At 44.5% G+C, this 25,140-nt stretch overlaps 1 protein-coding gene across 2 annotated transcripts in view; it reads left to right on the top strand.

The window, feature by feature from the left end:
- Positions 1–11,322: 11,322 nt before the first annotated feature.
- LOC118233866 (growth factor receptor-bound protein 10-like) overlaps positions 11,323–25,140 on the top strand; it is a 77,402-nt gene continuing 63,584 nt past the window's right edge. Inside the window, exon 1 of one of the 2 annotated variants that reach the window (XM_035429914.1) lies at positions 11,323–11,531. The gene's annotated coding sequence lies outside the window, so the exon portion shown is untranslated. The remainder of the gene's footprint in view (positions 11,532–25,140) is intronic. The other variant, XM_035429918.1, reaches the window with a different exon arrangement.

Here is a 25,140-nt window from a genome sequence, read left to right as displayed (position 1 = left end):
TGCATCACATTTTATCCTCCTTCTCTAGGCTTCTCTTGTTTTTTACATAACACCAATAGCGAAAGGCTTCTCTGTTTACTGTGTTTCCATTCACTGGCCACTTGGTACTATTATAATTCAATAGTGAATGATTGGGCCTGGCTCTGCCCTCAGGACAAACAACATCCTAACTTAAAGATTGAAAGAGAAGATTTTCTTCACTCGCTAGATTGTATTATCTATCATACTGTAGCTACAGATGTACAAAATCTGCTTTTGCGAAACAAATTAAATGCAAATAGGGCAAAGATTCATGTATAACAGAAAATACTTTTTATGAACATGCACATAAAATCGCATTCATGACAGTGAGGGCAATTTAAATGTGTGCAGTATTCTACACATGGTATAGCCCCTGCATTTATGGGAGAATATTTTACAATAGGTTAACATATATTGCTTTTTTGATAAGGTTGAAATGGCAGGAAGGTGGCAATTCTCTGGGACAAATATAGCCTTTGTAAAATGTTAATAGCATTCTGGCAATGTTCCATAATGCTACGTTTATTGCTAGCAGTAGCCTGAGAGGAGGAGGAGAGACGGTCGGTCTAATGACTGCTTGAACCAGGAGACACAAAGCTGCAGCAGTTGCAATGAGACCTGCATTTCAGCCACTACAAAGGCACCATGGGTGCTTCGTTCCCTACGGTTTGTAATAATACGTTTGTAATGGCAGCCATGCGAACACCTGTCATAACATTTCCAAAATGCTGCTGTGAAGTTGTGTCAGACAGCCCTGTGACTGTACAGTGAGAGTCTTGGATGTTATCTGGGAACTGCCTTTCTCCAGCCGCTGTCAACCGCCTGACATTTAAATACCTTTCTGCCTGCAGGCAGTCATCAGTTTTACAACCCGTTTGCGTCCCATTGATCTATGGGTCTTTCAAAAAAATGTATAGTTAAATGCAGAAGTATTGGGGCAGTGAAACAATTTCAGGTTTGTTTTCTTTTCTTTTTTTTTGGACAAACTGGATGTGAACTAAAACAATGAGGGTATTTTCATCCATATGTATATTTTTAAGTATAAGGCCATATAAAGCCATCTGTCTAGGGATTATAGTGCTTTTCATACATAGTCACAAAAGCGAAAGTACTAGGACAAATTAACATAACTTGAAATAAAGTCGTTATATTTAGCACTTGGTTGCAAATCCTTTGCATTGAATGACTGCCTGAAGTCTGCAACCCAATGACATCACCAGACACTGGACATCTTCCCTGGTAATGCTCTGCCAGGCCTGTATTGCAACAATCTTCTGCTAGGCCTGTACTGCCCCCATCATCATTTCCTGTTTGTTTCTGGGGAGGTTTGTCTTCAGTTCCGTCTTCAGCAAGTGAAATGCACGTTCAGCTGGATTTAGGATGGATGATTGACTTGGCCAGTCAAGAACATTCCATTTTTGGCCCTGAAAAACTCCTTGTTTGGTGTAGCAGTATGTTTGGGGTCATTGGCATGCTGGAAGGTGAAGCACTACCAAATGAATTTTGAGGCATTTGATTGGATCGGACCAAAAACACTTCAGAATTCATCCTGCTGTTGCCGTCAGCAGTCACATCATCAACGAAGACAAATGAGCTTGTTCCAATACTTTGGATCACGAGCAGTTCTTTTCTTTCACCACATCTCCTCTGTTAGTTTGGGAGAATGCAGGCACACATGCACTTTTCTTCAAAACATGTCAGTCACTGCTTTTCTCTCTTGAGCTCACCAGTTAAACATGTCGTGTACCAGCCATGTACAGCTTGTGCAGGCAGAATGAGGATGCCCACTTGACCAGAGGGACGTGATTATCCATCTGATTGAAATCCAATTCCTGGGCTCTGCTAAGGCCAGTGATCCTTGGATGCCAGCTGGTCAGCGCTAGCAGGACTCAGACCCTTCAGATCTATGGTTTTACTGCCTATACTAAAAATTCATGGAAATATATTTTATCGAAACTAATTATTTCTCATTAAATACAATACATCCACACTTAAATTCATTAAATGTTGAGATACATAATTAAGAATTGTGTTCCAAACAGTTGAGCATTATGCAAGGTGTTGCTGTAACACAACAGCCAAAGAGTCAGATCATTTTTCTGTAAATGTCAATGTCTAACAGATAATGATCTTGAGGTACTGCCACTCAAAGACACAATGAAGCCTGTATACTCATACAATACTGTATGTGTGTGTGTACACACACATGCTCACAGTCCTGTGCAGTGCGTGCCCGTATGTGTGTGTGTGTGTGTGTGCTTGTGTGCATGCGTGTCTGGAGTTTGGTTAGGGTAGAGTAAGGCAGACTATTTGTAGTCCCCAAAATGCCTCATTTTTGATGAATAGGATTCCCACTCACATAGTCTGAATGAGAACCCTCAGTCCTAAGAATGCAGAGGAGGATGTTTTCCCAAGATGAGATGCCGCGGTCACCTGGACCGTGTTGCTGTTGGACCAAAGCCTCGGCTTTCAGCGAGAGATAATGGAGGCTGGGTGGCCTTGCCAACCCGGGCAAGTCAAGCCCTGCGTTCACTGAGCCCCGCCCACACCACATTTCAACTTTTACTGCTATAGTAAATTAAATATCACACAAGCCATAAGAAATATCTCACTGTTTCTGCACAGTATTAAGTGCTTGTTTTATTGCACTAAGAGCCTTGACCTCTTCTTTTTAGGTCCTCTGAATCCAGATGTATTTGTGCTGAAGCGCTCAGCAACCTGAAGCTCTAATTAGCATTGGGTTTGAATAGTTCCTACGAGCTCTGGCCTTTTAATGCTCCGCAACTTAAATAAAAAATATACAGCAATAAAATGTCGACCATCCTGTCAGACATTTCACTCATCGCACAGTGTTACAGTATAAACCAGCTGTCTATTTTCTACACTGTTAGAGATCAACTGATTGTAATGGTCCAAAAAGCCCGATTGAAATCGACCAAAATGGTAAGAAGTGAGGCGAGGACACTGAGCAGTGAGTACTCACTTGGTTGTCCTTCCCACAGAGGTGCCGCTGTATCTGTGGAAGCTTCGATGCCCACTGGAGACGGGAGCTGGTTTTGCACTGACTGAGGGAAGCAGCTTCCAGTAACCGTGACTCAAGCGTTTCTCTGGGAAGGCCCTCCTCCCCACTTAAGACCTGGGGGCAACGGGTTCATTCGTCCAGCGCGCATCTTCACTGTGGGAAGAGGTCATTACTAGGTTAACGCTCGCTCTGCGGCAGAGGCGGGCTCAGCTCAGGTTACATATTGTGAATGTTTGAAGCGAAAGTGTCTGTTAAAGTCTTTGAAATGGACACCTTCCCCTACATTTTCTACTGGCGCAGAGGAGGAACAGATATTTGCTCAAACTTTCAGACAATCAAATTTGCAACTATAATTGTATCAGCAGACCCTCACATATTAACTTAAACATCAGTTAAGACCAAATGCTGTGGCTTCAAGCATGTAAGATGATCCAGAGATATTGACATATAAAATAACCAGATATATCAAAAGTGAGATGGTTAAGAAAATGCAGTGATGTTAGTTAATTGAAAAGGGTACATCTGGTCTTTATGTTGACAGTTGCCTCATACTTATGGAAAATGGAGAGCATTTCATATGCATCCTCAGACTATGACCAACAAGTGCAAACCTGAGTGTAATCTGTCAAACACAAAATATTGAAACAAAACGCAAGAAAAAATCAAAGCGGAATTTTTTTTCAGAAGGGGCTCTGAGAGAAATTAAATGGAATATATTCCTGGATAAAACTGGATAAAATTCTTGAGGAGACTAAGGGTTAGTTTTCTGGTAAATATTTTCACTAAAGTTGATAAAGCCGTTGAATGGTGAGAATATTGTTCTGTCTGTGTATCATTTTTTTTTACATGGTGTAGCTCGGTAGCTGGACTTATTCTGCCATGGTTGGTAGGGTAGTTTACCGGGCCATTGCATGTGTTTGGTTCATTTCGGTGTATCCACTTACAATCCTTGTTGTGCAACAGCTTTCATTTCAAATGGCAGCTGTTTGCAATGGGTCGTTCTCCTCAGAGAAAGGGGAGGGAGCTCTAAGTGAATGTGGTTAAGTTTTTAGTGGTCCCCTCCCCACTACCTCCTGGCTGCCTGTCCCTGTGGCACCAGACATGTGAAAACACTTAGCACAGGACAGAGAGGGGAGGAAACATGGAGGCTCTGAGCAGCAATCCAGGCTCACCGTCCTGCGAGACCCTCTGAAAATGGCACAGGTGGAGCCACACCTTCTGCGAGTGTATTCCTGTCTTAACTGGGCCCTGGCTGAATCTACATCTGGTTTACTCTATCTCACTTAGGTTGCCACATTTTTTTACAATATCCTCCTAATCTGTTGCAACAGCAACAGCATTGTCACAGTTAACAAAATCAAACATGATTACTTTCCAGGAAAAAATTATTTCTGAGTGAAAAGTGTATTTTTTTATGCATTTTTTATGCTTCACAGTTTGTTTCCAAGCATATTGTTGCCCTCATCTGATTTTGGAAAATGTTGGAAGAGGAAATGGCTTCCAGGTTTAAGAATAAAAATGTGAAACCAGGCAGAAGCCCTTATTTCAACGATCATGTCAAAAAAGAATAATGTGCTTCTGTTTCTCGGGAATCTATTCTGATTCCTCCACTCTGCCAGATGCGAAGGTGGTGCATTTTATGTCTCCATCCAAGAAAAACGCTTGACCGACATGTATAGTTTTTCAGCTGGCCACTGCGGTGAACACCAAAACAATGTTGATTTAAAGGGGTTTAGTTCCTTGCCCAACTCACCATGAGGAATGAGAGGAATTCACAGCTCTCAGTAAATAAAGATCATGTTCTCTGGATTAATCACCTGCTAAACCCTCGCTTCTGAAAATGACTTCCAGGGACCTTCAGAGAAAACAGCACGACGCACTACAAACGCATAAATATCAAGAGGACGCTGGGAAGGAAAATGGAATGAAACTCTCCAAGATACCAAAGTTCCAAGCAAAGGAATAGTTCATTTACAGAAGAGGTATGTACAAAAATTCCTGGTGTTTTTTTATAGTACAGTTGCACTTCTGATGGTTAATTTACTTTCGGGCCCAGAGCCATAACCTGAAAAATTTTACTCTGTTTCTTAGCTGTGATACTTCCTGGCTGAAATTTTTTTGAGGGAATTTCCTTAGATTTCCAACCAGTAAGAGCAGGAAAGAATTTGGAGGGGAAAATAAAGTGTGATTTATCAAAACAATTTTATATCCCAGTTTCATTATCTTACTATTTGAAAGAGCCAGCCATAAATGATTGTCCCATCACAGCTATGTCCTCCATCATTTGAGGAGGGTGCACTACGGCACATGCAGCATCCACGGAAGTAAGTGCAGCTGGCCTCTGCTCCTCTTCAGTCTGCATTCCCCACAGCCGGGCTGGGCAGCTACTTCAGAGGGCCACACCGGAGGCCCCTGACCAAGCTGCCGCATCCCTGTCGCATGCTGAGGTGTGGCGCTGAGGGACTGACGTGCAACCAGACACCCCCCATCCCAATTATGCACTACCCACAGAGACTTCCAGAGGCATTTGGCCCTGGTGCAGTCAGAATGGGGGCCACAGCTGCACTGTTCAAGCCTGATGTTCAAGACTGATGTGCCATCTGTGAGCCTTTCAAGTGGGATTTCCTTTATTCTTTTCTTTTTTTTCCTTTTTTGGTTTCGCTCAGCTGTCAAGTGATCAAACAACATAAGTAAATAAAACATCCAAAAATAACCTTCTCTATATTAGTATATTTCATGTTGAGGATTTATTATTCGCTGAGACATTGAACCAATCAAATGAAAACAAACAGTTAAAACCACAAGGCACCCATATCTATCTAATCGTGGCATGAATATCATATATAGTTACTGAAGCCTTTACTACTTAAAGGAGTAAAGGGGAAAATGGTGGGGGGTGTCTTGGAACTGTCGCTTATTTTCTTTCCACTTTTGCACAAAGCTGCTTTGAGAGGCTCATTTGGCTTGCGGTTGCAGCGCCCACCCTGACCTCTTAATATCGTGAGATCTCCTGCCAAGCTATACCAAAGCCTTTGAAAATAATGCCCACCTCCTCAATGCAGTAGAGCAGGTAGCCTCCGCTGCCCTGTCCGGTGGGTAGCCCATACTTACGTATCAAACCACATGAAGTGAAATAAATGTGAAGACCATGTTCCGCTCCAGCTGGCACGAGGCGTGCTTACTGCTGCTTGCAGTCATGAGGCCTGGAGACCACTTACCACGGAGCGTTATGCAATATTACTGAACAAAAAAAGAACGACCACCTCCGCCAGTGAGGGATTATCTGTTGCTAAGAGATGCAAATCACAGATCAAAGTAAAAATGAGATTCTGAAAGGGGTTAGCACAAAAAGTTAACAGCATAAAACATTTTTTTTTTTACAAGGTCAGCACTGTGCAAATATAAACCTAGCTGCATGGCTTACCGCAAGGAAGTACAGTATATCAACATTTCCCATATAAACAGGCCACACACACACTGACTGCAGCGTCTGGAACATCCCTGCGGTAAACCATTTCAGTCAAGGATTCAGCATTCTCTGCTGTTTACCCTTTGCTGTTTGTGATCCTCCATGAATCTATGTGTTGCCAAATTAGCGGCATTGGTCCGTTTTATGGCGAGATATCAAAGATGTTACGGTTTAGCGGGATGACAAAAGTTTTCCAAAACATCTGCGGTCTGTTTTCCAGAAATAGCCTATGATACTCACAGTGTAAGACACGACTCCTTTGGCATCATCTCTGTTCACCTGCGCATATTTCTCTCCCTCGTGCGTCTGTTTAGATCAATCACAAAATCAAAGTTTAATCAACAATGATGCTGTGTAATAGTCGCCTGTGTGTTTTCAGGACACAAAGCATAGAAACGTACAGTAGTATCACTTTGACTTTTTAAAAACCTTTGCATAATTTGTAAGCTGTGTGCGAAATTGTTACCGTGATTTCATTTCGGATCATGGCTCTACCGATGTTTCTTTTTCCTCTAGGTTTTAGACAGAGGGCTTCACGCTCGTCACAGTAGCCTATCTACCGCTCCGGTTCTTTCCGTGACCCGGTCAGTTCTTGGTACAACTGCTGTGGAATGAATTTCTTCTTTCACTCGGAGCGTCCCGCTTCCCCGGGCGACAGCGACTGCTGCGGCTGATCCGCAGACCTTCTGCTGGTTGGAATTCCTGCTTTCTTGTGGGCATTCCGATCCACGTTACAAAATTGCCGTAGGTGTCTGGCTGGAACCCAGCAAAAATCCTTTATTCAGGGAAAACAAGACGCGGGATCAAAGCTGCTTTTAAAATCTGGAGGCAGACATTTACCTTCAGAAGCTTCAAGATTGTTTTAAGAAAAAAAGAACACCAGCAACAACCGATACTTCAAACAAACAAACAAACAAACAAACAAACAAACCGATAAACATACAAAGAACCTTGCCAATTTCATGGCTGTTGGAATCTATTTTATTATTCAGTTACTACGTGCGTAGGCCTACGTTTTGAAGTCCCTTGGGGGAGGTTGGGATAAAAAAAACCTGCATGCTCACCGGACCTGATATATATCATTTAAAAATACATTCGAAACTTCTATTAAAATTTGCTGATTTTCAAATAACGTACCATTCAAGTAATTGAAAGTAGGCATACTTCATTTTTAATACTATTTGAATGCAAATTATAAAAATTCTTAAATATTTATAAGGTAGCTGTTACACATTGGACTACTGTGCATTGAGTTTTCAGCCATACAGCTGCGTAATTATTGTCCTGTTCCCAAGATGAACTTATGATGGGTGAAATTATTGGGGAGGGGTTGGGGGAGGGGGAGTGAGAACTGTTTGGCTTTGAGCTTTGAGTGTGGCTTTTAATAAAGCAGAGGAGGAAACCTGATATGGGAGACACACACAGTGCTGTTTGTTACATAATCCTGGGGTGACAAAGTGAGACCAACAGTTAAGGTCACAGCGCGTGGAGGAGGTGGAGGAGGGGGGTGGGGGAGGGGCTGGAAACCAGGCAATGTGGGACCAGTGATGTTACACCACAGCCTGCTGTCTCAGGCTACCTGTGCTGGTTTCATTTTATTTCTGTATTTTGCACTGTTCACACAATAGTCTGCTGTTTCCTCCGATTGTGCTGTTACGACAGATTAAGATTTCACTCCAGGAGTTCTCAGAAATATGTGCATGATGGAAGAATTCAACACTCAAAGCATTCTGCTGTTTCTTGCTTCGTGTCATGCTTATTTTGGCTGTTAGACAAGCAGTGTTCAGTGTTGCGTCACCTGGGCTGAAGCCCAGTCGGGAAGGATGGGCCTTAATGTGACATGCAGTGCTTTCTGAGCACTGAACGCAGGCTTTTGCAGTTTTGGTGAGTAGGTGGATGTGACATCAGACAGGAGCACCCAGCTCTGCCTTTCCAGTGCTCAAGCCCTCCCCGGATTTCCCTTGCCTGTTTATTGTGTCATGAGAACACCTGCTGGACACGTCCACTGCAAAGGCTCGGTCAGCTGAGAGATCAGGGGCTGAGGCTGAATGATTAGGCACCTTCTGGAGCCCCTCACCCTCTCTAATATCTGAGTTTTAAACCTGACGCCTTCTGGTCTCCTTTGGCCCATGAGCTGTGTTTGTCTGCTCTGGAGGACCATTCTAGTGACTGGGCATGTGCAGTGCTCCAACTGACTTTCAAAAATTCACCCTGGTTCAGCATGATACTGATGATTTTTACCCAGGGTTAAATGTTTCCTCCAGTGCCATAATAATTCTGGCTTTTCCAACACCTTTTATTAAACAGCAAATGTGGGCCTGCCTTTAAATGTTGTTTGATAACTCCAGACCAAATCTGAGGAAGAGTAAACCACTTTTCCCTTGGAAAGTTACAATGTTTCTGGTCTACCTTTCATCAGAACCATTAGACCAGTGGTTCTTAACCTTGTTGGAGGCACCGAACCCCACCAGTTTCATATGCTCATTCACCGAACCCTTCTTTAGTAAAAAATACTATGTGCCCACTAACTGCAGACTAGACTGAGGGGTGGACCTCTGCGGCGGAGGCTCCACCGAACCCCTGAGACCGACTCACCGAACCCCTAGGGTTCGACCGAACCCAGGTTAAGAACCACTGCATTAGACACATAATCAACCTTAAAGCTGACTCCTGATTGGTTCAACTCAAACACAGTCTAGACTCTAGAGCAGTGGTTCTTAACCTTGTTGGAGGCACCGAACCCCACCAGTTTCATATGCTCATTCACCGAACCCTTCTTTAGTAAAAAAACTAACTAACTGCAGACTAGACTGAGGGGTGGACCTCTGCGGCGGAGGCTCCACCGAACCCCTGAGACCGACTCACCGAACCCCTAGGGTTCGACCGAACCCAGGTTAAGAACCACTGCTCTAGAGAGACCAAAGGCTAGGCCCTTATGCCATAGCCCCTTGCAGTGATGTTTGCAGTGACTGAACTGGGCGATGGTATTTCTCATGACACACCTACCAATATCATAAGAGATTTCCCAGTTAGGACATTACTGCAAGTCCACAGTCAGCCAGAAGGGGGTGCAACATAACTTACTATGTGAAAGGGTCAACTGGACACATCACACCAGTCCATCACTCTCCACATCTACTTGAATTTGTGGAGCAGAAGAGTTAGAGAGACCTTCAACTGTCCAACTGATGAAGGAGAGAGCAACCGGAGTAACGCCACAGGAGATCCAAGCCTCCAGGATGACACAGACAGTACGTCCACTGTGAGAATGCATGCTTCCTCACTCTTTAACCTGAAACAACACAGTTTGTATATAATTGTGTGATACAATCTTTAATGCAGCTGTACTGTACTTTGTACTTGAGCAACTGAAGCAAATAATCAAGCTCAAGGTTCTAACAGCACCAAGGATCCTTGGGTCCTCAGCCATCAGTTCTCTAACCATTACCCCATATCTTGTCCATGTGTGCATGATCATGTGGTACACCATGGACTGTCTGCCTCACCTGACAGGTTTATGAAGCAATGCAACAGCAACACAGGCAGTAAGATAGCCTTCTGACAGAAACAATCAATGAATTATTGCCTTCAAATCATGTTACTTTTCCAGATAGATATATACAGGCTTATATGGCTATTTGTTCAAGCAATATGCATATTTACTAAAGCCACTGCAACATCTTGCTCAACAGAACTGAGATTCAATCCTGTGCCCCTCTGTTTACAAGTAGAGAATGTTGTTGTCTACACCACACTTTAGTACTACCGCATCTGCTAAAGGAGATTTTATGAGCACTGCCAACAGAAGCTGTGCGGTCACAAAAGTAGTGGAGAACAAACCCAACATCTTGGTCAGGCAGTTGAAAATGTCTGTGAATTCTTACAGCAAACTGGGAAGTAATGGCATTTTGCATGAGGATTAACAGATAGCAGATAGTAGGGAAATTGATTTGATGTTTAAACATTTCCAGTGGGTTCAGAGAGTAATGGGAAAAGGAACTGTAGGATATTTTAAGGATAGCTGGCAATAAGAGGGTTCATAGATTAGCAGTGGTGTGGTGCTCAAGCTACTGTATTTTGCATATGCTTGAGTAGGCTATCAGGCACACTAACTTTAACTGCACAATGTGCTGCAACTCGGAGCCTTTGTCACTGTGTAAGAAAAGTTACAGGTGAAAACATATACACTTTAAATGATCATAATTGTGACGACCATCTCACAAGTAAAGTAAATAAGTTCACTAACACTCGGTGTTCTCATTTGATTCTATTTTTTGTACTTATCTGGTGTAAGAAATTGCAGTGTGTTAAATTGTTTCAGATATATTTTTAAAGTTCTGGACCTCCGGCAAAGAGGTCGTGCTTGCATTCTGAGGTCTGACCACAGCATGCGATCATGCTAATGAGAAAGAACCAAAACACGTGGCAAAATTAGTAAAACATGCCACTTTTCATCTTGTATCTTTATCATAGGACCTGGGTCTGTAAAACCAATAATACCGCTGGGAGGGTTGTTGCGTCTTACGCAAATAGGGTAGTTTTTCGTTTACGGAGGACACTGTGAAAAATATTAGTCGAAAATATTTACAAAACTTGCATAACGATTTAATGTTGAAAACACAGAGGAATGCTTTCCCACCCTAGAATGAAAATAATGCAAGAGAGAAGGGGTGGGGTTTCAACAGAAGTCGCGGCGAGTGCACGTTGACTGCAACTCTCCACGCGGTGCACACACACACAACTAACGGGTTAATAAGTTAGACTTCCTGGAAGGGAGGTGTTTAGTGCGTGAAGGGGAGGGGGTGCCTGCACAGAAGGTGGAGTTCTGTCTCATGTGTGTTGAAGGAGTCAGCTGAGCGAGGATCCTGTGGACGGTGCACGTTTGACCACTGAAGACTGCAATAGGAGTTCGGCAACGTTACATTTGCAGAATATTGCATATTCTTCAAGCTCGCCCATACTGAAGCGCGTGTTGCTACGTCTTTTATTTTCCAGCTGACGGAGAGCTCCAGCTCCAAGGTGAGTCCTTCCACCAGATTAGCGCGTGTGCTATTTTTGATATTGCGAATAACTTAAGCTTCCTCCCATTTACAAAGTTCAGCGTGCAGTTAACTACTATCCGAAGATGAGGCAAAGTTGCGGCTTGAGGGATGTTTGGGGGGTGGGGGTACAACGGTGGTGAGGGTGCTAAGGGGCTCAGGGGTAGATCTAGATGGTAAAAAAAAAACGCCCTGCTAACCTCAAAGCCGTAAGATACCTGTGTTGGCCAAGTTTGTATTTAAATAACGAGATTCCTAGCACAGTAAGTGTTTCTCCTTTATGATGAACGTCACAGAAAACCGCACGACGTGCAAATTGTTCGACAGCTTCATAAAATGTGATACAGTTAGCTGAAGTAATGTTTGTTTTGTGGGGGTGGGGTTGTATCTTCCACACTGAGATTAAGTTACATGTTTACTGGCATCACTGAAGTGAGATTAAGGGAGTTTACTTGATTTGTCATCTTGATGTTTTAGTAAAAACATGTACTCATCAAAATATACATAGTGTTAGCTTGCTGAGTTTTTGTCTGTCTTGAGGCCACATTTGGAGCCGTGACATGTTTAACTCGCATAACCCCATAGGCTGTTATTCCGCGTTAAATCAAAAAGGGATAAGCTATATTGTGCGATTCATCCTAGCATTATGCAAGTCAAACGAATAGAAGAACCGTGCAAAAATCATCTTGGGTTCTAACATATGTACACTGGTAAATTATATCTGAACTGTCAGATAAAATATTGTTTTCATGAGCGCAGCGCACATTTAGGCTACATAATGCCATGGGTTATAGTTCCTTCAAGATGTGATAGTTGCTCATCGTGTAAAGTTCTAAAATAAAAATTTCACACCGTGTAATGAATGTTGCTAAGTACAGTATTCTGTAAAACAAAGTTGTCACCATCAAGTTTAACATATCTCCCGAGTGCTAAGTTGTTCGCATATCCTTTTTAAAATGGGTATGGGTACATTTAATGGTAGCACGTGTAACATCGCCTAGTGAACGTAGTTTATTTAGATCTTGACGCTATTGCAACGACTTTATCGGTCTTGGTATTCCATTTACATTTCCGAAATTTGCTATACCCCTAAACTTGACGTGGTCGTCCACTAATCTTTTTAAGGTATGCTACAGTAACGAACATCGACTGCATGTCGTTAAAGCTTGACAAGAATGTTATCAGATGAACAGTTAAAAGAATGTAATCGTGTAAATACGACGTCCGAGAATGATTTGTTCTGCACGAGAACACCCTCGCTTAAGTTCAGGCGCGATATCCCATGTTCTCCATGCCAGGCACTTGTGCATGGGCTTACTGTCATGAGCATTACCGCCACATCCTCCTTGTTCCAGTGCGCTACTGCAGAGCTTAAGAAATATCACAATACTAGTGCAGCTATACCAAGGTAATACTCCACACTACCCCACCCTCATTTTAAACGTGAGGGGCTCAGTGCATTCTATGTTACAATGTTTGTTACTTTTGAATTTAGGTGTTTAGACACATTTCCGCAATATTTTCTTATTGGCTTCCAGTTTGTGACTTTGAAAAGGTCTGTTTCCAGAAGGAAGACTTTTTGCAACAGGCTTTATTATGTTTTAGAGAGATTTCTGTAAGGATCTGTTCACCGCAGAAGGAGCAGGGGTCATGCCTGGTAAAATGACATGGTTTTCGGTGTCATATTTCAGCATCATGCTTGCTTTATTAGATACATCCCATCTGCACAGTAAGATTTTTGGCCTTGACAAGCCTTACCACTGCAATGAATTCAGCCCCAAAACTTCCCGGCTTTGCGGTGCAGTTTTGTGCCAAACACACATCTGTGCTGCCAAAAGAGCTCTAACCAATAGCGATGATTGTGGTACCATATAATGGCATATGTAGCTGGCTGCTCATTTTGTACAGTGGATATAGAAATATAATCTGTAGTCATGCTCAGTTATGCCTTGCCAAGTCACTGGTTTATAGTTCTGCGTAAGGGACAAACTGAAGTTTACTTTGGAGGTTTGCTGAATCAGCCAGTTTCTCAAGGTACTCGACCTATACCGTGCAGCAGTCGCTTTGTTGTAGTGCAGGGTAACATTGATCCAGTTTTTAACAAGGGATTTGCAGAGACTGACAGCCAAGTGTTGAGTTAAGATGAAGGGGAGCGTGTTTCGACAAATACAGCTGCTGGCACTGCTAACCTTGTGGACTGAGGTAGCTGGTTTCAACTTACGAATGGCAATCAAAAGCAAATAAACACAGAAAGCTCTGCTTTCAGAACCACAGAGTTCACGCCGAGTGCTAGGATGGATTCCTGAAGTAAAATGTTGCATTGAGTGAGAACATATTCTTCAGCGTACAGACTAATTTTATTAGGACATCAAAAAGATGTTGCAGATGATAAAAATCTTATTTATAGAATTTGTCGTTTTGACAGGGCCTAAATCGGTGGAGTATAGTAGATGCAAATAAAAAGAGGCTGTTTTGCACACGGTTGGTGTTTTTACAGATCCTTATTAGCTCTGATGTCACACTAAATCAAATATTTACCACTACTGTGTAGCCTAAGTGAGCAGGTTCCTCCTGGATCAGAATTAATCAGGGTCTGTGGAATACCTCCATCAAGCTGTCCTCGGGCACGAGGCTATAATTCTTCACCTAATAATGTGCTGCAAGTTTTCAACTGGAAATCGCAATTAGACAAGTGAAAGGAGGCCGGGCTGTCTGAAAGAATGCAGTATTGTGTACACTCTGCAATGTTACATAAAACCCCTCCGTGTAAGAAAACATCGCTGCTGATTGGGGAAGCTTGTACTGGTGCCATAAAACTCATTATCTCCCTGCATAGCCGCTAAATGTAAGGCTTTAATTGATGCTCCTATAAAAGGAAAGTATTATGCCGTATTGTTCCGGAACAGTCTAGAGAGTTTCTGGGGCACACTTTTCCAGACTCCGCTGTTGGTCCGCTATTTCTAGTTCGTGGTCTATATATAAATTAACCTAATGATGCAGGCCTTTTGACTGGAGTCGCCGGGTCGGTTCGTTGGCGCTGCTCCCTGTCGTCTTCGCCGCAGGTTTTGTGCGTTTGTGAGGCGGCGGTGTGCCCGTTTGCTTGGGACCCCCATGGCCCGCACCCGCGCGCTGAATGCACGCTTGTTCAGAAGCCACCGATGCGTGCGTCCGCGCGCCTCACCTCCTGATACGTCGCTGATTTCCCTTCAAAGACCCAACCTGTCAAGCGTTTGCAGATATTTCGAGATTAATGGCCTTGGTGATGCACTGCCGGCAAGGGAAAGCTTGTTTCAGACGTTGTTTTGCAATATTCGCCCCTGCTGCCTCCGTTGGAGTATGGCTGGTTGTAAGAACCTTTTGGCATGCTTCGGGGGTGGCTCAGGAGGCCTGTTTTGTGGGGGTGCTTTGAAACGAGGTGGCGCAGCTCGTTGTGTGGGAACGTGCTTCAGATTTTGATAGTGTTTTTGCAGGGCTTAGATTTAGTAATGGGGCTTCTTAAGGAGAGAGTAATTCCGTTGTGTCGTTGTGTGGAGGGGTGAGGGCATGCGTGGTGGGAGAATCAGCGGAACAGCATTGTGTTGAAGGGTGTGCATAGAAATTCCAGGCGCTCCACGGCTTTTGATTGCTTAGAATAATAATAAATGCATGCTGTGCCTCTGTTCCCTGCTATAGTTTGACTCTTTAGGTTCTGAAATTAACGGCAAGTAGACTTACAGTTGCGCTTCAAATTTTATAATGCATTTGGAGGTGAAATAAAGCATTATTTTAAATTATAGTCTTTTCTTGGGATGCCTAATTGCTCAAAATACCATACAGTCTGTCTGTCTTGACATGCTATGACATTATAGTGAACTCTAAAGTAAGCGATAAATGAACCAAGCACTTGCCAAGCCCTTACTTGCTGGCTTTTAAATGTTTGTTGCAACAAATCGCACAGATCAGATTAATTTGCCTTTTTTTTCTTACCGGAACGTCCAAGACGGTTACATCATCGTCCTTCGAGGCGCCGTGATGTAAACAAGGTGCAGAATGCGGCGTGTGTTACAGATTTCACAAACTCGCGAGCAGTTGCAGCTTTGGATAGGCCCCCAAGTGGCCCTCTGACGAGCCAAACAGCTGCTAATTGCCGCAGATTTGTCTTGTGTGTTTATGTGTTTATGTTGTGATGGGACCGTAGTTTGCTTGTATGAGGAACTGGCCGTGGAAAAATTTGAATTATGCCTCCAGCTCTTGAGCGATGTTGTGGTTGGCGGCAGGACAGCAATGCTGAATATTTCTCATGAAAGACTGCTCACCTTCCCTGGTTTTACAACAAAATAACTTTCTATTTTAGCACTGCTCTCCATCAAAGTTTGCCAAGTTGTAAAAATAACTTGAGGAGGTAGTTTGCAGTCAGTGGCAATGGGGATAGCCTGCAGTGGTTTTTTCTTTTTTTTTCCTGTGGAAATTGTCCAACTAGCACTATTCTGCGTGAGCACGGTTTCTTCTCTAACCTTTATGCCGTAAAATCCATTCAGCCCTGTTGTGTTGTCACGTTGAAGAATGCTTGTCTTCAGAATGAATCGAAGCCTGGTGCTCCAACAAGACCGTCCATCTGTTATAACGGGATCCTGTGGGCAGAGGAAGTTAGCCGGAGCGATCGGATATCTGCAGCAGATGGAGAGTGTTTTGGAAGACATCCCCGTACATCGCTTTGTCAAGCTGCAATGCCCGCCAGGCCAGGAGAGATGTCTCGCTTTCCAACTGCCACGAAAGCTGGTCTTCGGCTCTTGTCACCGCTTCCCCTCTCTTTAACAGGCTGTGGCTGAGTCCCAAGAGCTGGTCAGTTTTTGAGCCCAGGTGACTCGGAGGGTCCAAGCTTATCTTCATGATTGGGGTGTGAAGTAGTTTGAGGTACCGGTTCTCAGTGTGGACAGAATACAGCTGTTGCTACCCCTGCATGTCCCTGATTGGATGTAAAGAATGCTTGTCAAGAAGAGAGACAACAAGTTCCCCTAGTTTACACTATCAGGGCGGTAATTCAGTGCCCATCAGTCCTAGGGCTGATACTGTAATCACGAGCCAGCTGATAGGTTTAAATTTTAAAGAAAACCTATCTCCACAGTATAGTTTACTGGTATCAATACATGACATGCAGGGTTGCTTTCAGAACGTGGGGAAAGTCTTCACACCAAATGTGTGCAAATCTATTTTTGAAGGTCATCTATTAGTTTATGCTTGTCAAAAAATACGCTGTTTTATATTTTATTTTAAATATCTTCTTCCTTTTTCCAGGATTCTCTTTATTTCTTGGTCCACTTATATGAACCTGAAATAATCACTTAGGCCAAGTTATATGGTTGGATTTTCAAAGAAGAGCCCTAGATGCCCTTTGACCTTGTTAATGTACCCTTGATCAAACAGTAGGAGTCCTGTGGTCAGACGTGGGAGACGTGCACCATCTCTTGTGAATCTAAGCCCTGGGTATTATTGAGATCATCTTATTGATGGCCAAACAATGGGCCAAACTTCATGATTTCAGCAGTGTGGCCCAGTAAACACACTATGCCTTTGTTATGTCTTTGGAGATGAGATTCTAGCCACCCCCCACCCCCCATCCCCCCAACTCATCCTCCAGCAGTGATCTTGAGATAACTGTTTTACCAGTTGAGCTCACTGACAGATGATCCTCATCCTTTCTGTTGGGGCTTGTTCCTCACGCATTTTCAATAGAACCCTTCCAGGAACGGTCCTTTGTCCCCCTCAAGTTGCCGGACCTAACGGTGTCGCGTCCCCTCCATAGCAGCTCAGCAGTGTTGCAAATGTGATTTTCAGATTCTTCACGTGTTTCATTTTGTCCACACTTCAGCGAGCTCTGACCAATACTGTGGACTTGCAAAATATCAAGGCCAGAGAAATACAGCCCTCTCCTGTGACGAAGTATGGCATGGTTTGCATTGAAGGGATTTTTTTTAACCATGTCATACATTTTTGACGTGATAAATGCTTACATTTGGCCTCCGGTGGGTCAAGTATGACAGCGTGCGAGTCCCCGTAGAAGTGTTTCTGAGTCCACTTTAGGTGACGGTGTACTGGAGCTGTCTGTACCATGGTAAGATCCTTTTGTGGCCTGGATTAACCCTCTAAACCTTAGGCAGTAATGCAGCCTGAGGCCGACTCAAAGGTCACCGCCTCGTTTTCTTCAGTTTTATTTTCACCCTCCCCGTTTGGTGCGGCAGGAGCCGAGAGCAAAGCCCCTTTGGAGAGGGAGAGAGGCCTGACTTCGGCAAAGTGGTTTTAAATTGCGGAGCGCGATGTAATGCAGCCTGTAATCTGCACCCAGACTTTAGCGCCGTCCATTAGCCGAGTGTTTATGCTCCTGTTCCGTTGCGCTGTTCCCACGTCTTTTCGCTGAACTTTCACAGAATGAGGTGGGGGGGATGCTACGCTCGCTAATGTGGCGCCCGCCTGGCCCTGGGTGCAGGGCTCTCTCAGCCATCGCACCCGCTTTCTGAAAGAAGGCCAGGGGTTCAGAACAACCCCAAGGAGTCTTCGGAAGCCGGTCACGCCGAGCGTGAGAGCGGAGTCGCGCACTCATTCGGCACGCTCCCCCCCGCCCTCTGGGTTCGCTCCCTAATCGATGGCGCTGGCTCAGCGTAATCTTGTTTTTCCACGCAATGGTTCGGTTTAGGATTATGGGTCGGGTTGACTCATCCTGGATCAGCGCTCGTGGGCACGATCCACCCGGAGCTCTGCCCCTCCCCCCACCCCCACCCCCACCCCCAGCCTGAGTCTGGTCGACCTCTCGGGGCTCCACAGCTGGACGAAGAGCACATTCATGTTTTTGGCCGATGCTAGCAAATATTTTCCACGCAGGGCAGCATTCCAGGGCCGACTTTGCATTTTGTCCCGCAGGCCTCCAGGGCATCGAACTACAGCCGATCCGGGAGGCTGCACACGGCCCTTTCTGTGGTGCGACGACTACAGTGGAGTCATTTTGCTGGTAAAAATGGTTTGACACAAGAAAACATAGAAGATGGCGGATACTGAATACCTTGTAAAGCTAAGCTTCTTGGTGAAGCGCCAAGTAGATTTAGTGCTTAAAATGCGACTTACAGAAAGTGCAAAAATGGCTTTGGTTCATGGCTCAGAACCAAAAGACCGCTTGACCAAACCAAAGCTCACTCTGTCCCTTTATGGCACAACCAAGCTTGTGTATGTAAAATTATATTATTTGGCTTCACACTCCGTGTCAAGGGGAAATTTTGCTCCTCCAGATATTCAGTAACGAGAATAGATTACCTATCACATGCTCCAGGTCAGCACTAGTCGTTCTCGTGCCACGGAGGCAGACTATTGCTGACATGTCATTATGCCCGCGTTATTATGACAGACATTATGACCAGACAGAACTCACAACCTGATCCTGTGGGCGCTAGCTCCAGCTGACTTTGGAGTGAACCGAAGGCCCTTTGCTGATCGGACTTGTGCGCTGTCCTCAGAGGAAAACGAGGCTAGGCGGAAATTTCTAGGCCCTGCTCTGGAGGAGCGCGTTGTTGGAGGAAGCACGTCTGAAATGTTTGCTGCTGGTCTTAAAACAACGGGGACGCTTCCAGAAGGATCAGGGACCGTGAAGGCAGCCAGTTTGTGGGGAGGAGCGTGGTTATACGCCGCTAAATTGTGGTTGAGTTTTGGTCGAACGGGACGGTAAGGATTGATCGCATTCTCCATGCCCTGTTCTAACCCACCTTAACGAGCTGAACAGACTCATCAGCGAACAGATGATGTACCCTTCCCCACTGTTATGAAAGCTATCCAAGACACTTTGTTCATAATTCACCTATTATTAACCAAAGTAGCCATGTATAAAGATTACAGAACCAGTGATAGTCTTTGCTTAATGAATAGCCTATGTTTCACTGGATCAACAGAAAACACGAGTATAAACCACGTATACACATGGATGTCTCCAAGAATGCATACGCATTGGGGTCATTTTAATGAAAACTTGGACCTACTAAAAGGCTGACTCTAGACTGATGGTGATCAATCAGTTGGCAGCGCTGTACAGAAAGCTGCTTTCCACCCTTGAGCAGGGGGCCACGTCTTCAACTCGATCCTATAAAAATATGGCCATGAAAATAGGACACCTGGAGGATAAGATAATAGTTGGAATAAAAATCAGCCTGCATGAAGGTGTCGGCTGTACAAAAGCAACTTGTAAAGTAATGGTTCCTTGACATTAGCTTGTATATCCAGGCAGCAGCTATAGCCATGGCAACCAGTATTCACCAAATGTCTTATTCAGAATGGCAGAATGTGACATTGCCTGAATATTGTACATAACATTAGGAAGGATATAGAACTAAACAAATGCACATTTTCATGTTGGAACTTTTGGGGCTTCATTAAATGAGTAGATTAGTTTTACGTTTATTGTGGTAAAAAAAAAAAAAAAAAAGAAAAACAATTTTCAAACTGAAAAAATCACTACCGGCACAAGCCTTGCTTGACATAATATTCTAGTGTGGGTGTGCTCCGGTCAGAATAGTCACTTTGACACATGTCCTTAAAACATGGCTAATTTCGTACGTACCATGTCTAAACACGTCCCGCTCCAGCCGATGCTGGCCTGCTTGCCTGACCCGTGTAGTAACCCGACAGAAAGCATGCTGCAGCCCATTCCAGTGTGACAAGGGTGTGAAAGGTGAATTCATCTGACCTGACTGGACTTGTTCAGCCGGAGACTCTGCAAATTGACCTCAAACGTTTTGAAAGCAAAAGTGCCCCCCCGGCAGGCATTTCTAAATTGGGCTGCTAAGACACGCTCGCTCCCCCCCCCCCCCCCCCCTTATTTCGGACCTTTACAACACTTGAACTCTTGAAGGTTTTCTCCTCCACCCTGACAGACTGTTTTGGAATTGTGAGTGAACCTGCGGAGCTGGTTAGGTCACACAGTCGCACGGTGGTCAGCTTAAACTAACAGCACCGGCACCCAGAGAGTTCTTGACCGTGCTCAAACTGCCGCTGACGGAGTCTATTTAGAGTCTATTTTTTCTGACCTATCTTTAGTAGGGATTTAAGCTGCTCCTGTGGAACTGCACGTAGGAAAACATACCGTACTTCTTGAACGCTAATTTTCATCACTCTAGGACAAGTACCCCCCCCCCCCACCCCCCCACCCCCCGGCCCCAGAAGGGAATGTTCGAGTTACCACCACACCCCACCCCCCCCCCCCAAAAAAAAAACTTATTGGCCGCGATACATGACTTGTGCCGAACTGCGCCGTTCAAGGTTGCTGTTTTGATAGTTGACCAGCAGAACTATAAATAACCTGCAGCTATTTTCAAGGGCAGCCCAATTAGGAAGGGAGGGAGATTTATGGCTCTCAGGAGGCTGTGTGTTGGTGTAGTGTGAAGTCCAGGGGTTAGTGTGTGAGCCAGGGAGACGGCCAGCAGGGATTGGGCTCCACGGCTGTGTGGAATAACGCTCTGGGCAGGTTCAGCCATGTTTCACAATCAAACCCCCCAACCTTCCTGTTTTAATTGGTTTGTAGATTAGCTCTAATTCCTGGAAAATACCAGGAAATGTGACATGCTTTGTGATCAAATGCATAACGGAAAATATTCAACGCATTAATCAGCAGTGAAGAATTTTTCAAAGATGTCTGTGATTATGAAATATGTGATTACATGCACTCGAAGTTGATTTGAACTATTGTATGAAAGAGTGCCTTCCTATTTTTTTATTTAAAATTTTCTGATTGTAGTCAGTTTTTACTGTGAATCTATATTAATACAGTGCCTGAATTTAAAAGCATTAGTGAGGATTGAGTTAAGTGACTCCTGAATGTACACAGGTCTACACATCTTGAGAGGAAGTCTTTGTTTTTTGGACTATAGACAAATTCCTTCGGGGAAAAGTTTATTTCTAGGGTGTGGGGTGATTGCATCAAAGAGGAGACCCTTGCTAAGAATAGCTAAGCCACTTGGTTAGCCTTCAATAGTTACTCAGTGATTCTGTGATCTACTTTGTTAGCTTATGATAGATATATTTTTCAGTGATGCTATGTTCCACTGCTTTGGTTTGTGTAATATTACTTGGTGCTTCTTTGATCTGTTTAAACGGGCCTGTGATAGCTGTCTCGCTCAGTGTTTTTATGATCCACTAACTTGGCTTGAAAGTCAGGTCCTTAATCAGTGACTCGGCATTCTGCTTAGCCTGCCTGTGTTTGAGTTTGAGGCCACACTCTGTTTAAGCAGTCAGTGTGTATCTCTCTTGCTGTGGCAAAAAAAAATGCCTGACCTCAGTTCAGTTTCAGGTAAAAACAACAGTACAGTGTTTGCTGTAGAGAGCCTTTGCCCATGGAAGAGAGGCTGCACGTACATCTGTTTTTTCCCTCTGTGAGCAGGCCTGTGTCCGTCTGCTCTGGGGACCTCTCTCTGTTCTGAACAGGAGCTCACACCGCTTCTGTCACCAGCACCCGGTCAGCACGTACGGCACAGGACGGCACACCCCCGTCTCCCCAGAGCTGAACCGACGGACAGCGCGGCATGACGGGGATGCCAACACGCGAGGCCTCCGTGCCTTCCAGACGCTTCTTTGTGACGAGGCTTGTCACCCGATCAGATTTCCCGCAGCACCCCCATTATGCTATTAACTTTAAGCCCTTCGCTGACACCAAATCCCGCGGCAGGCTATACCGGGGGCATTACGCAGTCGCGCGGGGCGGGGCTCTGCGCTCGGCCTCCAGCCACTCACGCGCTGTTAGCGGCTAAAACGCTCCGCGCTCCGCTCGCGCCGCGCCATCACCGCCTTTTTATACCCGCGCTCTCCGCGGCTCCGACAGGTGTGCCAGTCCGGCCTGGGGAGGGGGGCGGAGGGAGGGCGAGGGTTCTCGAGTTTCCCCGCAGTGTTAAGTGAGCACGTCGTTTTTTAAGAAAATGATGGGATTCTGAAAGGCCTCTCTCCCCTGTGCGTGTAAAGATTTTGGCGTGCTTCGATTCTGCGCCCTGACTGCAGAGATTTATGAGGCCGTGGCTGGGGAAACAGCTTGCCATCTGTGGCATTGTGCACGATCATTGATTTTTTTATGGAAAATTTAGAAATGGTGAAATGGGTCCTGCTTTCTTGTGCTTTATTGGTTTTTCTGCCATAAGTTAAAGTGTGAAAACTGCATTATTTTGTTAACGTTGCAGGTTTTGCTTATTATAAAAATAAGAATGGTTATTATAGCTATACATCTGCATTGACTAGAATATATTTCCTTTAATGATCTGCCATTGTAATGGAAAAGAAGTGATTTACATTTTTACTGGATATTGTTTGGAAATATCCGCAGATGTGCCATGACAAAGATACTGCATTAAACCAAGAAGGTTAACTCTGAAAGATGTGCTATGCCCAGCAGGTCCTGGATGGATGTAGCCCAGTGTGGTCCCAGCTAATTCTTCCATTAAATGCAGTAGGAAAATCAGCATGGATGAACCCCACTGCTAAAGTACCCCTTCACAATATGAAGCACAGTGGATAGATGGTTATGCTTTTGGCTGCTTTGATGCTTCAGGACCTGGACCTTCATTCCATTAATCACAAAAAAACTATGTTTTAAGTGCAATGTTTGCATTTTCCAAAAAACGACAGGAAAATAAATTGATCAGCTCAGTCCATCAAGGGGTATCAGCACAGATTTTAGACAGCTCTGTATATGCCTACTGTACTTCAAACAACATGTACCGAACACTGAACATTAGCCTACGGTACTAGCAACAGAAGCAGTGGTATTCCTGGACGTAACTTTGCTCTTCTCATGATAAGCTAACAAAATCAAGTAGTCTAGGCTAAGACATGAAACATGGTCAAATGTATGTGGACACCTGACATCCAACATCTCATCCACAATTATTGGCACTAATATGGAGTTGATCCACCCTGTGCTGCTTTAACATTCTCCACTCTTCTAGGAAAGCTTTATACTAGATGTTGGAGCATTGCTGCAGGGATTTGTTTCCTTTCGGCCAGAAGAGCATTAGTGAGGTCGGGCACTGATTGGGCGATTAGGCCTGGCTCGCAGTTGGCTTTCCAGTTGATCCCTTGCTTTACTGGATCCGGCACAAATTGCCTGTTTGCCACTTCAGACGGAGTCAGTGCGTGACTGACTGGCTGCTGCCGTTGCTATTAGCTAAGGTGCACACCCGCGACGATGGAGTGCAGCTGAGAACAGGTCAACCCGGAGTGCCCTGGCTAAGGTTTCGGTGATTTACACCCTGCCTAGCTGGTCTCTTCAGGCCGCCCTCGCTTGGGTCGGACTGGTTATCACAAATTGAGTGCTTGTGACTTGCTCACTGGCTGTTTCTTCAGTCCGTGAGCCTATCTACAGCTGCTGACGGCCTGTGATGCTGTCCCTGGACAGAACAGTCTCCCGTTGTTCTCATCTAATGTTCATTTAGAACTAGGCTTGTAACCGAAAGGTCGTAGGTTCGATTCCTGGGTAGGCCAGTGCCGTTGTACCCTTGAGCAAAGTACTTAACCTGCATTGCTTCAGTAAAATGCAATGTAAAAAGTCGCTCTGGATAAGAGCGTCTGCTACATGCCTATAATGTAATGTAATGTAAAAAGCATGAATGTCTCTAAATGGTCGATAGAAAAAATCACTGTTTTACATGGGAGACCACGTAATACCGGTAGAGTATTTTGCATTAGAATGTGTTGCACTGTTAAAAGTCTATAAAGACACATTTAAAGGGCCTGATATGTGCAGAAATTGAAACAGTACTGTAAGAGGTCCTGAATTTCTCCCAGGCAACGAGACTAGATTTTACCAGCTGTTGAAGTTAGGCAGACCTTTTTCCTGCAGGACTTTTAAGTGTCTGATGTTGAGTAGTTAATGTAAAAGTTATTACCTTTTGTGTTATTTGCTATATCATATCACCTTTTGTTTGTACAAGGACTTATATAATGTTCAAATATGATTTTGGTTCAAAATATGGCAAAAAACAAGAAATTTGCCGGGGGGGCAAATGCCTTTTCAAAGCACTGTATCTATTTTTTGGGTGCCCAGTACAGTTGATAGATTATTGAATTTGAACCGCAACCTGTTATTTATCATGGATTCTAAATATGAGGGCAACAAAAGCTGCTTCTGTGCATTCGGGAATGTTTGTTTTGTTCTCCCCGTGCAGGCTCGGAGCGGATACAGGAAAGAACGTCAATCCAGTGTGCCTTGTACCGTAAAGAATGATGGCCCCCAAGAATCGGCAATCCTGGCTTGTCCAGGGCCATTGGGTTGATGCGTAGAGGCCTTAACGGTCTCTGTGGGCACTGCCTAGGTTTTTAGCACAATGGGTCAAGAGGTCAAGTGTTCCACTGTTTCACACTCTTTGTTCTGCGTGGCCTCACAGTGATAAGTATTCTAATGAAAGCTGGCTGTTTGGCTGGACTATTCAGTCTCACCTTTCAGAAACCCAGCGGTGTTCCACATGGTTCCACATCGTCTCTGCCAGCCAATCTTGTGCCCGCCCACAGACATATATCCAAGAAATGTTTGCAGGATCTGTTTTGTTTTTAGGCTATGTCAGGGGAACCCAAAAAAGTTTCAGCTAAGGGGCCAT

Source organism: Anguilla anguilla, chromosome 8, assembly GCF_013347855.1.
Source record: "Anguilla anguilla isolate fAngAng1 chromosome 8, fAngAng1.pri, whole genome shotgun sequence".
Lineage (NCBI taxonomy): Eukaryota > Metazoa > Chordata > Actinopteri > Anguilliformes > Anguillidae > Anguilla > Anguilla anguilla.
Note: the sequence above shows the minus strand (reverse complement) of the source record. Positions and strands in the feature narration are given on the sequence as shown.